At 43.1% G+C, this 14,335-nt stretch overlaps 1 protein-coding gene across 1 annotated transcript in view; it reads left to right on the top strand.

Annotated features, from left to right (window-relative positions):
- ST6GALNAC5 (ST6 N-acetylgalactosaminide alpha-2,6-sialyltransferase 5) overlaps positions 1-14,335 on the top strand; it is a 199,214-nt gene that overhangs the window by 152,202 nt on the left and 32,677 nt on the right. The gene's annotated exons all lie outside the window — the stretch shown is intronic.

Below are 14,335 nucleotides of genomic sequence, written 5' to 3'. Positions count from 1 at the left end.
AGGCAGGTGCCTTCAAAGTTAGAATTTAGGGTTGGCTCTTTTTGATACCCATTGCACTTTATTACGTTGTGTTTACACAACATAGGCAGAGAAGTGAGAGGCTGAGTACAGAGTGTAGCAGAATCAGGCTGTTGCCAAGACAACTAGAAGGGCCTGAGCTACAAAGCTGGTGAAATAATTTTAAGAAGGGGAGTGTGTGGGATGCCTTAGGCAGGTGTCCTGTGCCAATGCTGGTTACACACCAGCATACCAGCTGACATAGGTAAAGGCGTCACATCACAGTGGTAGTTCTGAGAAAGCCCAGGGAACAAGCCACAGCCCAGACCCAGGGCAGTGGAGGAAAGTATGGTGCAGGTCTGTGAGCTTGGGAACTTCTCAGAAGCCAAGACCACAACAGGATTCTGACAAAGACCACAACAGGATTTTGACAAAGACCACAACAGGATTTTGACACCCAACACAAGACTGGATCTGCTCCCACTATAAATATTCTCATAACATGCCATGCTTTTCCTTCCTATGATTTATGAGTTTGTAATTATGTATTTGATTATTAATCAATTATTAATTATATGATTAACATCTGTTCTTCCACTAAGCCATATGTTCCATGGAGACAGAAACTGTGGCTACTTTACTTGTTATTGACTTCCCAATATCAAACGTGGTCCCTGGCAAGAAGAGCTAACACTCAGGAAACGCTTGTGGAATGAATGGATGAGTTGATTCTCGATGGCACCCCTAAGCCTAACTTCTAGTATGGAACCTTGTGGGATGTATGGAAGGTCAAAGTCAGGAAACAGCATCCACCCAGGGATAAGAAGCCTCTGCCCTCACCGGGCCTCAGGGCTTGGATGCCAAGAGCATCACTGTGAATTGGGAGAGCGTCTCACCTCTGAACGTCTAGTGAAGAGCTCAGTGAATGGGTCTGTTTCTGGAGATTTCACAAGGGACTTGACATGAGAGGTCCAGGAACTCTGCAGAGTAAAGAGGGGGGCAGTGGACCTGCTTGTGGAGACCGGGCCAGGATGTGATCTCTGTCTATAGGGCTCATGGTCCTTACAGGCAGGAGGAGGCATCACACAGATAGCTGGTCAGCAGCCTCCAAGCCTTGCCTAGATGAGAACAAGAGTCCAGAGCAGTCCATGGACCACCAGATCCCCAGCCACCCAGAGCGGAGATTCACAGAAGCTTCCTATCCTGTGACCCCACCTGCGGTGACCTGCCTTTCTGTGTCACCTGCATACTGATCAGGTCACCTCCCAGGCGTTCTGCCCCTTCTAGCTTCCTCTGTCTTCCACCCCTGGTCCCCAACTTTCCCTCTATGGATTCTGTTTATTTTAGACATAAACATCATAGTCACCTAAATGTGTTGGAAAAGCTCCATTGATTCTGAAACCTCTCTCTCTCAAACATATCACGCATACACACACAAACACACATATACCCAGCGCTGTCCCACTCCAATCATGCTTAAATGCCTGATATTCTACCACAGTCACCCCTTTGGCTCAAAGAATTGAAGAGATTACAATTAAACCATTCTTATATCTGGACAACCCAATTTACTTGGTGAGAATCAGCTTACTCTGCATACCTGGAATAGTCTTGGAAAAGATGGATCATGGACTAGATGGATTTTGATCAGGAAATGTTAAGAAAGATCTGGGAAATCGGGCATGCTTCTGTAGACACGGTGAGGTCTTTGCGTGGCTCTACCCACTGGTCAAATCACCCCAGACCACTTCTCCCCACACAGAGCTCCCACCTGCCAAGACCACCTGGCTCAGAGGTTTCACTCCCCCTCAGCAGATGATAAAACAGTAGACAGGAAAATACAGGCAGGTCACCCCAGTCACTTATCATGGAGCTCTCTTGTTTCCTTAAAGAGACTGGCACTTGTCCAAGCTAGTTTCAGGAAAGAGTATTACCCCCTAAGATTTTCTGTTCAGAGGCAGCATTGTATAATGGGAAGGAAACTGGGCTGGAAGTTTTAGACCAAATTCTGGTCCCACGTCGGCACTGACTCTATGACCTCGGGCAAGTTCCTTCACCTCCTGAGGATGTTTTCTTTCTTGTAAATGTCGTGCCACCTTTGACTTGTTTGCTGCCATGTTTGTGGGGGGAAGCACCCTGGGAAACACGACTAAGGAGGGACTCTTGTCCTCTTAGCTGTGGAGGGGACCTTAGTGCTCAGTCCCAGTGAGCGCTTTGGCTCAGCCTCGGCTCCTCTGGAGTTAATTTCCTCTTCCTTCTCTCTAATCCTGCTGTCCCCGTATAATGGCACAGCATGGCCCTTTGCATTTAAAACTGCTTTCTAACAAGTCCACACACGCATCCTGGCTGGGCTGCCTTCGTGTGGAGCTGGGACTGATTCATCTCAGAAGCCTAATTCCAGCCATGGCACTGGCCTGCAGAGGTGTCGCTGAGAGGGGCTCAGAGGGCTAAACTTAGTGACTCTCCAGGACTCAGGTAATATGGCCCTGGCTCCATGTGCCAAGGTGCAGCAGATGTAATCCTGGGCTCTCCAAAGTCAGCAGAGAAGTTTCATTTCTGAGCCCTTTTTACTTATTGATCAGTTTACTATCTGTACCCCCAGTTTGTATATTACTTCCATCACGGCAGAGGCTCTGTTCAGTCAGCTCACCCTTGTGTCTTTAGTATGTGGAATTATACCTGGAAGACAGTAAACTACTAAGAAAAGAATTTTGAATGAATGAATGGCAATTTTTTGGCCCAAGTACCCTGCTGCCAAACATATAGAGGAGTCTGGCCTTCTTCCAACAGGCCACCCCTAAGATGATCAAAGGCAAAGCAGGGAGAAGTTGCAGGCAGGGACACAATTGGGTTGGGGTCATCACTGCTCAAGAACCCTTTGCTCAAGTGTGACTGTTCCCCCAGCTGATTGAAGGAGTTTGCGAGGATTGTTACTGACAAAGAGTCCTTTCATCTCCTGTATTGGCAGGCATGTTCTTTACCACTAGCGCCACCTGGGAAGTCCAGTAATGATATAGAGAAGAGCAAAATGGTCCCTTCAAGGTTCTAGCATGCAATTAATCTCAAAAGATGTATTCCTTGTCATCCAATCGCAAAAAAAATAAATGCTGCCTTTTATACTGAAGAGGGATTGAAATGGGTGAGGTTACTTCATTCCTGGATGTGGGGCTTCTGACCTATCTCAGGGGACCAGCACTTGGATGAAGGTCTGTGTCAGTTTCCCATTGGCCTCTTCTAATGACTGGAAGCATGAACCATTTATTGAGCAGGTACTGTGTGTCAGACTCTGGGCTAAGCTCTGTGGATAAGACAGCATCCCTTAGACATTTGTAGCCTAGCAAAGAATGCTGGCAAATAAACCACAGTTGTAGCAAAGTTGCAGCAATTGAGGTGACAGATGGTGGAGGGCTGAACTGAGATGTTTACAGTAGGAATGGAGAAAAATGAGCAGAATTGGGAGGAAACTGAGGGTGAAGGACAAAATTTCATGATTACTTGGTTGAGGTGTAGAAGGAAAGGGAGCAGTTAAATGGGACTCCTGGGTTTCTGGGCAGGCAGGGCAGCAGGGTGGGCCTGGGCCCTTCATTGGGAGAGAGGAAGAATGGAAGCTTTGGGGAGACTGAAGATGCTTTCAGCTCCAAATATGTTGAAGGCAAGGCTCCTACGTGCCATGCAAGGAGAAAATCCATTAGGAAGTAGAAGATTTAATACAGAATATTATTTAAAGAGTGGGGAAGTTTCACTTTTTTCATATCTTTAAACATCAATAGTATTCTAGAGAGACATATCCTCCTGCCTTTGAAGACTGATTTATAGTCCTGGCCTCCTTCGTAAGTAAGTCTTTTTTTAATTTTATTTTATTTTGGAGTATAGTCAATTTGTAACATTGTGCTAGTTGTACGTGCACAGCAAAGTGATTCTGTTAGACATCGACATGTATCTATTCTTTTTCAGACTCTTTTTCCATATAGATATTGAGTAGAGTTCCCTGCGCTATACAGTAGAGTTGCCTGTGCTTGTTGATTATCTGTTTTATATATAGTAGTGTGTATGTTAATCCCAACCTCCTAATTTGTCCCTCCCTCCAAACTTTCCCCTTTGTTTTCTATATCTGTAAGTCTGTTTGTAAATAAGTTCATTTCTATCACTTTTTGGTCCACATATAAGTGATATACGATATTTGTCTTTCTCTGTCTGATGGTAACCTTTATTTTTTCAGCCCTGAGTGTGACTAAGAATGAAGAGGGCCAGGCCAGCAGGGAATCTGGTCTGTCAGACTCTGTATTTCCCAGTGCCCTCCTTCACTAACCCCTGCCCTCATGTCTGTGCTGTCAGCTCTGAAGGATACTTAGTTCTCTCAGCCTCAAAGTATTTAACCCTCCTATAGCCTCTGAAGACAAACCCAGGGTAACTCAGACACCTCACGCATGTCCAGGAATTAGCACAAAATACGAAAGTGTCCACCTCCGCTCAGCATGGTCAGAGCAACTCCCTGTTTCATGCCTTCAAAGCCAAAGCAAACTTCCTAGCAAAACAGGTCCCCATGCTCGAAGGGTGGATAGGTACACAGGAGGTCAGAAAAATGATCAAAGCTGCTTCAAAACTTCAGCATATTAAAAAAAAAAAAAAAAAGCTTTGTCATTCTCTGATTAGAATTCAAACTAGAAGAAAACACCGTAGTCCTTTGAGCAAATCACGGGTGAATGCAAGGATGAAGCCCAGTTCCTGCAGCTTTAGAAATTCATATGTTCATTTATTCAACTGACGTGGATTAGGCATCTTTTATATTTAAGCCACTTTTTGTGGGGTAGTGTGGAGATGCAAAGATAAAAAGTCATTCTGCCTCCTGAGGGGGTGACTCGTGAATGGTCAAAACGGGGAAGAAATAATTTCCAGTATGAATTGTGGGGTAGGCCGAGGGCTAGTGAATCAGCTGAAGAGCAAGCTGTGGCCCCTCTGTGGACTCAGGAACACACAGCCCTAGGAGGGAGGTTGGATCATTACCGTAATTTTATAAATGTGGAAACCAAGGCACAGGCAAGTTGAAAAATTTGCCTAAGGTCACTAGTTGGTAAGTGATGGGATTTGAACCCAAGAAATTGGAATTAAGGACAACTTTGTTGATCAAATGGCCTTTATGAAGATCTTAAATGGTAGGATGGTTTTCAGTGACTGGAGTTGCTGGCAAGTCCACTCCAGGGGGTCGCTCTAAGGGCAAAGATGAGGACGTGGCACATTTGGATAAATGAATGGTGTCCCAGTTTGGAGGAATTTAGGGTTCTTGAACCAGTAAAAAATAAGATATGAAGGGTCCCTTTTAGGAATGCAGACTTCCCTCTGTAACAGGGAGTGATGGAAAATCTCTAAGCAACAGCGATGTCATCAGAACTATACTTTAGGGAAAAAAAGCATGATTCCTGTACTCTCTCTGTCCGTTGCTCAGTCATGTCCAAGTCTTTGCAACCCCACGGACTGTAGCCCGCCAGGCTCCTCTGTCCATGGGATTCTCCAGGCAAGAATACTGGAGTGAGATGTCATTTCCTTCTCCAAGGGATCTTCCCAACTCAGGGACTGAACCTGTGTGTCTTGCATATCCTGCATTGGCAGGCGGATTCTTTTCCACTGGGGCCACCTGGGAAGCATACTCTCGCCACTTGGTAAAATAAGTGGGAAAAAAGAAAGTTTCCTGGTTGCTTAATGTGATAATTACAGTTACACTTCCTGCTTCATAAACAGATCCAAAAAATGTGTCACAGCTCAAAATGACAGTTTTTTTGTTTTTTTTTTTAAATCTCACAACATAGTCAAAAAAGTGAGCATGATTAATATCTCTCATCCAAACAGTAATTCATGGACTTAGCCCCTTTTCACTCTTTGGCTCTGTCATCTTTGACACAGGACTTCCAAGTTCACTATGCTGGGTGTACCAAGGCAACAGAAAGGGGAGGTGTGGAGAAAGCACCTGATTCTTAACTTCTCCAGTGACCTCTGTTCTAATTCCATTGGGAGGCACGTGGCTCCCCCTTGAAGCACGGGGACAAGAAATGTAGTCCTGACTGGGCAACCACTTCCATCTGCGTCTACACTGTGGAGTGGAAGCATGAATCTTCACAGAAAGTCTACCACACCTGAGTGAGGGAAGAAAGGCTTATTTATCCTTCAGCAATAACTTTCAAAGTAGTTTAGCACCTCATTTTGAAGCATAGTTGAGGAATGAGTCTTATGAGCAAATGAGTCTGAAAATAACCTAAAGCAAAGTTCCTTTTAGCACCAAATCGTATTTGTCTAAATTATTTTTGAAGGTTCCAAATTGATTTTATACATTCTTACCTAAGTGAACAAAGCTAAACTTAATTTAAGCTTTTCTTGATGACTTAGGATCCCCATTATGAATGCCACATTATAATGCAGAGTGCTGTATACGGTTGGCTTTTGAGTGGTATGAAAATGTTTATTCCTGCACTGAACATCTCCAGAATTCTAGGCTGTTCTGCTAAATTTACTCTTTAACCTTTCTGACCCCCCTAAGAGTTTGTATAACTACAGTGTTACCTAATGTCTCCAGTTTTTGTTTTCTATGCTTTCTATGTTTTCCTGCCACTTTTGTTATCTAACTAGTCCCTCCTCTCCTTAGGCTTCTTTTTTTCTTCTTTTAAGAACCTTCAATCATCTTTTCTAATTAAAAAAAAATTTTTTTTTTTTGTCCACACCACGTAACATGTGACTGTTACGTGGTAGTTCCCCAACCAGAGCCCATACCTCCTGCATTGGAAGTGCAGAGTCTTAACCCCTGGACCACCAGGAAAGTCCCTGATCATCTTTTCTTTGCAGTCTTTCTACTTAAGTTGTTTGTCTGTAATAGTGGACAGTGTGCACACACTGGAGAGTAGGATTGACCTCAGCACCAACACAGGCTGAGCCTTAGAAATTATGGGCTTGAGCAATATAACCTCAAACCTCTGTTTCCTCAAGTATAATCCGAGGTGGTAATACTGTACATACCTTGCCAGTTTACTTTGGGGTAAAGTGATAAAATAATGGTAATATAAATAGCTTCTATGTAAAAATTGGTTGCCTTCAGCATTGCTCTTTTGGAATTTATGGGACCTGGTTTCCAGCTGGTACTCTCTATAGAAATAAAAATAATCCACAAAACCCCAGGGAGTTGGGATCCAGATACAATTGGAGGAAAAGCTAGAATATGGGAGACGCTTTCATGGAGTGAGTGGCCAAGGCCATGAGTCAAGGTCCTGGTAGTCACCAGGAGTTATGGATCCATTAATATGCTTGGAATACTAGAGTGGGTTGCCATTCCCTTCTCCAGGGGATCTTCCTGACCCAGGGATTGAACCCAGGTCTCCTGCATTGCAAGCCGATTCGTTACCATCTGAGCCACCAGGGAAGCCCCTAATATGTTTGGATGTAATCTAAAGAAAGATCTAACATAAGTGGATGAAGCCAAAAGAGAAGTATCAAGAAAAGAAGGCAGGATAAAAGTCTCCCCTATTTCTTATTTTAAGAAACACCCCCGCAAAAAAACAAAGGAAACCTTTCTTAACCCTGAAACTCTCTCATGTTATCAAGTCTATTTGCCTTCACCAACCCCCAGGCTTCTTGAAGGAGCTGGGACACCGCTGTATCTCCTTGCCAGGAATCAGCTTCCTTGTATTTTAGGTCTTCCCTCTGAGTCTGAGGATCAGTCGAGGACTGAAAACAGTTGTGTACTGGGCAGCTTGCCCAAGAGGCCCCATTACACAGACAGTAGGTGCTTAATAACTATATGTTGAGCAAATGAAATGGGAAAAGAAGAGAAAGTCATTTTTCACTAATACAAAGTAAGTCCTGAAGCCTAGAGGATGCATCATATTTAGTAAATTAAAGCAGGGGGCCAAGTACTTCCCCAGGGTGTACATCATGTATAATGTCCATCAATGGTCAGCAGAAGAGAAGACTGTGCTTGCATTGGCAATCCTGCTTCTAGCCTTGTGCTTTATTTATTTAACTAATGGCTGCTTTGCTGGTGGCTCATCACAACAGTGTTACTGAGCTTGGCAAAGTGAAAAATTATTATTTTGTTTACTCATGTGTTCCCAGCTGGGGTACTGAGTTATCCAGGCTGCTGATGGTCATTCTCAGAGCCGTTAAAATAGGCAGTTCAATAAACAAACCATCATCCCGAGAACCAGAGTACCAATACTGACATAATCTGGTTATTAGCTACCTGGCAGTAGTCAGTATCCAGACCCCTGAACAATGACTTATTCTGAAAAATGAGTATTTGCACCAAATTAAATAACCTATTTTGGATGAGCTTGCCTACACTTGGCCTTATCAAATGGAAATGAAAACTGAAACACAAAGCCTGGAAGAGGCTGTGGTTCTGGAACAGTCCCCTCAGCTGCATGAACTGGTTTGGTTACCTGTGCAGTAAATTTTTAGTGAGTATCCTTGGTATCTTAGGTCCTGGGGATATTTTAGTGACCTAAACTCAACACAGATATAGACTCAATTCTTGAGAATTTTGCCATTTTTAGGGAAGAGAGAAACTGAATCAATGGTTACAGATTTTATGAGAATTATAAAGGAAGGAAGAGGATCCTAAACTAACCTTGGCATTTAGGGATGGTTTCAAGGAAGTGGTACTTTGGACAAGTGATGAAGGAATTACAAAAATCATAGATGTGGAGAGAATGCAGGGGAGGGAAACTTTGAATGTTATTATTGTCTCATAAAATAACTTTTCCATGGATTTGTATTGTTCTGGTTTACAACTGAAGGAAGTCAGGTTCTGGGAAATCATGTACAAAGGCCCTGAGGCAAAGTCTTGTGAATAATGCACTTGGAGCTGCAAGGAGCTACAGAGTCAAAGTCAGCTTGACTAGAATGTAGAGAGTCACGAGAGGGTGGAGGGCACAGTAGGACCTGGCAAGGTATCAGGGCCTGGTAAGCCACAGGGAGGATCTCGTAAAGCTCTCGCCCTCACAAAGCAACGGAGATCATATAGGGATACTAAGTAAAAGCAGACCCTAATTAGATGTGCGTTTAAAAAGGCCGCTCTGCCTGGAGGGGAGACTAAATGGGAGTGGATGCATGAGGATTGGCTAAGAGGCATGGCAGTGCCCAGGCAAAGATGGTGGGTTGAACCAGGCGGGATCCAGGGGAAGCCGTGTACAGGTGGATGCATGGGTACTGCGTCACTTCAGTCATGTCTGACTCTGTGCAACCCACGGACTGCAGCCTGCCAGGCTCCTCTGTCCATGGGATTCTCCAAGCAATACTGGTGTGGGTTCCCTTACCCTCCTGCAGGGGATCTTCCCAACCCAAGGATCAAACGTGCATCTCTTACATCTCCTGCATTGGGAGGCAGGTTCTTTACCCTTGAGCCATCTGGGAGGCGCCGTACAGGTGGATAGAAATGTTCAGATTCAGCAGAGGTGAAGGAGGTTGAGTTTGCAGGCTCAGAGAGTGATTAGACATGAGAGGAGAGGATGTAGTAGGTTATTCAGGAGGGCTTTTTTTTATCTGAGACAATGAAGCCATGATAGTAATAATAGTTATTTCTTAGTGTCTACTATGGCCATTTTACAGAAGAGAAAGCGGAGACTGAGAGTAGGCAAGTACCTCCCAATAAATGACTAAACTGAGATTTGAACCCACCTCTGACTCAAGACAGTGCCCTGTCTACTTTAACATGGTAAATTTCATGTTTTGTTCAATTAGGTTTTTTTCTCAGTTGGTCAGCTGAAACCCTGGCTTTCCCCCTCCACCTAACATGGCTATGTGCGGCACTCCCACATTCTCACAATTCTCTCACAACCCTCTAACAATTGACCATCAGTTATCAGTGTTCCTCCCAGATCTGGGCCATGCTGTATTTATCTGAGGATCCTTGCAAGTGTAGCAGAGGCCAAAGAAGCCAGCTCTGTGGAATCAGGCTTGTCTGGCAGCATTAAATATCACCTTCCTCTAATGAAAATGGAGCTTTTTGTTTGTTTTAATGAGCTCAGGGGGCCTTTATATCCCATCTCCTCCAGAGGAAGTAACTGCATGTGAGTGACCTTTGAAGGAAATCACATCAGGGAGTTATTTGAAAGGCTACGAGGTGAGCCAGAGGGTAACATCAACCACTGTACTAGCATTTCAGAATGGGTCTAGAAGTGGGCTTGTCTCACTGACAGCTCATCCATGCCTCTCTGGACAATCATCTACCGCTTGCTGGAAAAGTAAGGTAGTCCTGTATTAGGAGATTTCTTTATCTTTTGAGCACCTGCTGTATACCAAGCATACATCATGATCTCTATGCTCATGGCACTCATGTTATAGAGGAAGTGACAAATAATAAATAAATAAATAATGTATGTCATTAGACACTGTGGAAAGTGCCATGAAGGAAATAAACAGGATCATGACAGGTGATTAATTTGTGCAACTTTCTCATCTGATAAAATAAGAATGATGGTAGAATTTGCCTCTCAAGGCTGTTTCAGGATTAAGGTAGATGATGCATGATTTGTGCTTAGAACAGTGCCTTACACGTGAGTTAGCTGAACATTTTGTCAGTGTTATTAGTGGCTAATATCTTTCTTATATAATAAGTGAGGGAGACTGCCTCCAATTAGGGCAGTCAGGGAGGGCCTCCTGGAGGAGATGGCTTTTAATCTGACATGTGGGACTTCCCTGGTGGTCCAGTGGCTAAGACTCTGCACACCCAATGCAGCAGGCCCAGGGTTTGATCCCTGGTCAGGGAACTAGAAGATCTTGCAAGCTCTAACAAAGATCAAAGATCCTGTTGCTGCAACTAAGACCTGGCACAGTCAAATTAATAAATAAATTTTTTTTTAATCTGACACATGAGAGAATGGGCCAAGTCTGTAAATAATAGGAGAAACAAAGTCCAGAGATCAAAGAAGGAATGCCTGATCTCTCCCCGAATCAGAAAGGAGATCTGTGGACAGTGGGGTTGGAGAATGAAGCAATGAGTTGAGGACCAAGAGGCAGGCATGATTCCAGCCAGGTGAAGAATTTGGATTTTGTTTTTCTAGCAAGGTAGGGGAGTGAATGCTTTATGCTTTAAAAATCTCCCTCTGAGAGCCATGCAGAGAGTGAACTGTAAGGGTGAAAGCTGCAGGGCCAGGATGGAGCCTTGCTGGCTAGAGTGCTGGCAGGAGGCTGGAAGGCAGAGTAAAGACTCTGTGGGCGGGGGGCAGGGGGTGGGGGCTGGGGTGCTATGCATTGGTTTCCCAGAGCTGCCAAAACAAGTTTCTACAAAGTGGGTGTCTTAAAACAACAGAAATTTATTCTCTCACAGTTCTGGGAGTCAGAAGTCTGAAATCAAGGTTTTGGCAGGGTCCTCCTCCCTCTCAAAGCTCTCAAAATCCTTCCTGGCATCCCCCAGCTTCTGGTGCTTGCCGGCAATCTTCGGTGTTCTCAGGCAGCAGATGAATCACTGCAATCCATGCCATGGGGTTGCAAAGAGTTGGACACAACTTAGTGACTGAACAACAATCTCTGTCTCATCACATGATGTTCTCTCTCTCGGTCTCTAGGTCTTTGATCTCTTCATATAATGACACTGGTAATTGCATTTAGGGCTCTCTAATCCAGTAAGACCGCATCTTGATTTGCATTTTAAATACATCTGCAAGAACCCTTTTTCCAAATAAGGTTCACATTCACAGGTCCTGGGGTTTTAAGACTTTAGCATAACTTTTCTGAGGGACATAGTTCAACCCACAACAGGCAGGAGGGTCCTGACTGGCCACATCTCTGAGAAGCTGTGCTGGAGAGAAGCCAAACTGGCCCAGCTTCCCCAGCAAGAGTAACCCTGGCCACACGCAGAGCATCAGCCCCTTCAACCCCTGGAATAGGGGTTTGAGTGCTCTCTAGTTATCCCTGGCTGCTCCTTCCAAATCAGCAGGCAGGTGGCACAGAGGCGGGAAGCCCTGCAGATAAGGAATGTTCCTTCTTATTCATCTGTCTCCACCACACCTCTTCCATTTGTAGGTTTAATCTTAAGTAAAACTATTAATTCATGATTCCTTTTCACCGAGTCCCCAGTGACTTTAAACAATCTACAGACATAGGTGAATTTTCTTAGATTTGTGGAAAGAGGAAACCTGAGGTTTATCTCAGATGCTGCCCTGAGTGTATGACATTGAGCAAATCATATAACCTCCTGAGTTTCAGCTTCCTCTTCTATAAAATGAAGGTATTGTCCTGGTCCGGGGGTTCTCAACCTTGAGGATGTGTCAGAATCACCTGTGTTGCTAAAACACAGATTGCTAGGCCTCACCTCAGAACATCTGATTCAGAAGGATTCTGGCGGAGCCTGAGAATTGCAATTCTAGAAAGTTTCTAGACTTTGTTGTTGCTGCTGGTTGAGGAACCAACCAGAAAAATACTGTCCTAGATAATCTCGGAGATTTCTGCCAGTGATTCTATCCCATAATTCTGCAAAACTCAAATTTCAATATAATATGACTAGGCAAAGTAAAATGTCTAACTTTAATTATCAAAATCTGGCTTTCTCTTCTTTCCCAGTTTTATTGACATATAATAGACAAATGAAATTGTATATATCTAAAGTACATAATGTGATGATTTGATATACATATATATTGTGAAGTGATTACCACGTCCATTAATTAATTAACACCTCTATCACTCCACATTACATTTTGTGTGTGTAGTAAGAATGCTTAAGATCTACTGTCTTAGCAAATTTCAAGTATACAATGTCACATTATTAACTATAATCACCATACTGTACATTAGATCCCCAGAACTTATTCATCTTATGAATAAAATTTCTACCCTTTGATCAGCATCTGCCCATTTCTCCCAGCTCCTGGCCACTGCCAATATGCTCTCTTTTTCTATGGGTTCAATTTTTTTTAGGTTCCAAATATGTGCTGCTGCTGCTAAAGTCGCTTCAGTCGTGTCCAACTCTGTGCAACCCCATACACGGCAGCCCACCAGGATCCCCCATCCCTGGGAGTCTCCAGGCAAGAACACTGGAGTGGGTTGCCATTTCCTTCTCCAGTGCATGAAAGTGAAATGTGAAAGTGAAGACGCTCAGTCGTGTCTGACTCTTAGCAATCCCATGGACTGCAGCCTACCAGGCTCCTCCGTCCATGGGATTTTCCAGGCAAGAGGACTGGAGTGGGTTGCCATTGCCTTCTACCCAAATATGTGAGATCATCTAATATTTCTCTTTCTCTGGTTTAATTTACTTAGCATAATGTCCTCCAGGTTCATCCATGTTGTAGGTGGCAGAATTTCCTTCTTTCATGGCTGAATACTGTTTCACTGTGGGTTGAGTATTTTTCTTTATTTATCATTTTTCTTTATTCATACACTCATTAATGGACACTTAACAATGTTTCCACATTTTGGCTATTATGAATAATGTAGCAGTCAACATTAAAGTGTAGGTATATGTCCAAAATACTGATTTTATTTCTTTCATATGTACATTCAGAAGTGGGACTGTGATATCAAATGGTGGTTTTATTTTTACAAAATCTGGTTTAAATATAAATATATGTCCCAGTCACTGCTCACCTTATTTTTCACTTTGGATTTCTCTCTCCTAACCTAAAGGTGTTGATTAAAAAGCTCCTCTTTCTCTGTATTCTCTGTACACATAGACTATGTACTTTCCTCTGCCTTGTGAGTCCTACACATACAAGACTCCTACAGAAGTCAACAAAATGTTGACCTAGAGTTTAATAGAATCACCTATTCCTGGTAGAACTTATTTGAGGATGGGAAAGGAGTCAAATAGATGGAATTAGAAATTTGAAAACTATGGCATAAATAATACTATGAAAAGATGATCAATATCATTACTCACTAGGAAAATGCAAATCGAAAACACAATGAAAATTCCAATGACATTTTACACAGAAATAGAACAATTCTAAACTTTGTATGGTACCACAAAAGACTGCAAATAACCAATGCAATCTTGAGAAAGAAGAAGAACCAAATGGAGGCATCACACTTCCTGATTTCAAACTATATTACAAAGATATACTGATCAAATAGTATGGTATTGGCATAAAAAAAGACACTTATATCAATGAAACAGACTAGAGAGCCCAGAAATAAACCCATGTGTTTATGGTCAATTTATTTACAACAAAGGAGCTAATGAATATATAATGTGTAAAGGACAGTCTCCTCAGTATACAGTGTTGGGAAAACTAGACAACCACATGCAAAAGAAAGAAATTGGACATTCACCATGCACAAAAATCAATTTTAAATGGATTAAAGACTTGAACATAAAACCTGAAACCATAAAATTCCTAGAAGAAAACATGGGTAGTAAGCT

This window comes from Cervus elaphus, chromosome 20 (genome assembly GCF_910594005.1).
Source record: "Cervus elaphus chromosome 20, mCerEla1.1, whole genome shotgun sequence".
Lineage (NCBI taxonomy): Eukaryota > Metazoa > Chordata > Mammalia > Artiodactyla > Cervidae > Cervus > Cervus elaphus.
The sequence above is the reverse complement of the archived record's forward strand: the minus strand, read 5'-3'. Positions and strand labels throughout refer to the sequence as shown.